Source organism: Penaeus vannamei, chromosome 40 (assembly GCF_042767895.1).
Source record: "Penaeus vannamei isolate JL-2024 chromosome 40, ASM4276789v1, whole genome shotgun sequence".
NCBI classification, from domain to species: Eukaryota; Metazoa; Arthropoda; class Malacostraca; order Decapoda; family Penaeidae; genus Penaeus; species Penaeus vannamei.
In genome coordinates this window covers 1,371,466-1,373,965 of record NC_091588.1, presented here as the reverse complement: position 1 = coordinate 1,373,965, position 2,500 = coordinate 1,371,466, and positions in this window count along the sequence as shown.

Here is a 2,500-nt window from a genome sequence, read left to right as displayed (position 1 = left end):
TAAAGAAAAAAATTGAGAAACGATAACGATGAAGACGAAAGAAGAAGTAAGAGAGAGATCATAAACGAGAGAGAGAGAGAGAGAGAGAGAGAGAGAGAGAGAGAGAGAGAGAGAGAGAGAGAGAGAGAGAGAGAGAGAGAGAGAGAGAGAGAGAGAGAGAGAGAGAGAAAGAGAGAGAGAGAAAGAGAGAGAGAGAGAGAAGCGAGAAAGAGAGAGAGAGAGAGAGAGAGAGAGAGAGAGAGAGAGAGAGAGAGAGAGAGAGAGAAAGAGAGAGAGAGAATGAGATAAAGAGAGAGAGAGAGAGAGAGAGAGAGAGAGAGAGAGAGAGAGAGAGAGAGAGAGAGAGAGAGAGAGAGAGAGAGAGAGAGAGAGAGAGAGAGACAGAGAGAGACAGAGAGTAAAAAAACGAGAATGAAGACGAAGAAGATATGATAAATGAGGGAGAGAGAGAGAGAGAGAGAGAGAGAGAGAGAGAGAGAGAGAGAGAGAGAGAGAGAGAGAGAGAGAGAGAGAGAGAGAGAGAGAGAGAGAGAGAGAGAGAGAGCGAGACAGAGAGTAAAAAAACGAGAATGAAGACGAAGAAGTAAGAGATATGATAAACGAGGGAGAGAGAGAGAGAGAGAGACCTTCAGCGACGCAGAATTCCTTGGAGCCAATTACGGACGCTGTCTCGACCGTCTTCCAGAACCACAATTTTTATGATTTAATTTCTCATTTTATTGGTATTGGAATGAGGTGACGGTGGGCGCTTGATTTCCTTGCTTTTTATGTTTTCTGTTATTCTTTATTCTAGTGTTTGTCTTTAGTTTTTTTTTCTCTCTCTTCCACTTCTTTTTATTATTCTTTGTCCTTCTCTTTCTCTTCTTTTTGTTATTCTTTATTCTATTCTATGTGTTTAGGTTTTTTCTACTATCTATTTCTCTTTCTCTTTTCTTTTTATTATTGTTTATCCTACCTTTGTGTTTAGCTTTTTTCTACACACACACACACACACACACACACACACACACACACACACACACACACACACACACACACACACACACACATATATATATATATATATATATATATATATATATATATATATATACATACATATACATATATATATATATATATATATATATATATATATATATGTATATATACATATATACATATATATATATCTGTATATACACACACACACACACACACACACACACACACACACACATACATATATATATATATATATATATATATATATATATATATATATATATATATATATATATATATATATATATATATATATGCATATATGTATATAGATAGATAGATAGATAGATAGATAGAGAGAGAGAGAGAGAGAGAGTGAGAGAGAGAGAGAGAGAACGGCAAAAAGAATGAAAGAATTCAAGACAGAAAGTAATAGAAGCAAAACGAAAGGAAGATATGAAGACAGACGCCACAGCAACGGAACTGAAAAAGCGAAGAGAAATTCCGAGAAAATAAAAGATTACATTTCAGTGACACAGTTTTCCTTTCTCTCTCTCTCTCTCTCTCTCTCTCTCTCTCTCTCTCTCTCTCTCTCTCTCTCTCTCTCTCTCTCTCTCTCTCTCTCTCTCTCTGCCTTTCTACTTCTCTCTCTCTCTCTCATTCATTCTCCTTCTCCCTTCCACACAACCCCAAAGTCGCTTCGCTAAACAACAGTCAAACCAGTTTTAAGAAAATTTTGACACCGGCACAGGTCGGCCTCGATACACCGTGCATAATTTTTGCAATTGTAGAAAGCTGTTCTCTGCAATATCATGAATGAACTGATCATGTTCCACGGGGAGAGAAGGAGAAAAGATAAAGAAAATATTGAATTCGAATTATATTCTTGTTCAGAATTGTTTTTTTTTATAATTATCTTTATCTAATCATTTATTTATTATTCATAATTATCTTTATCTAATTAATGATAACAAAAAGAAGAGAAAGAGAAAGAGAAAGTAGAAAGAAATAACACAAAGAATAGAATAAAGAATAACAAAAAGAAGAGAAAGAGAAACAGAAAGAATGTAGAAACTGAGAATGGTATTTATAATTATCATTCGTAAAGTTTGCCGTTTTAATCAGGTCATCAATAATATTTTTATTATGATCATTATTATCGTGATTATGTGTGTTACTATTACTAATCATTATTACCATTTATATAATTATTATTACTAATACTGTTATCATTATTTTCATTATCACTCTTATTACTATTCGTTATTGTCGCCGCTAGATTTATACATTATCAAAATCATCATAATTCAGATTTTTTATTGACAATATTAAATATCGCATCACGAGAGATAAGATCATAATTCTTATTATTGTCATCATTATTATTATCTTCATTATCATTGTTGTTATCATTACTATTGCTATTATCGTTACTGTTGTTTTTATTATCATTATCACTTATTATCATCCTTTTCGCTATCATCATTATAACTATTATTGTTGTTGCTGTTTTTTT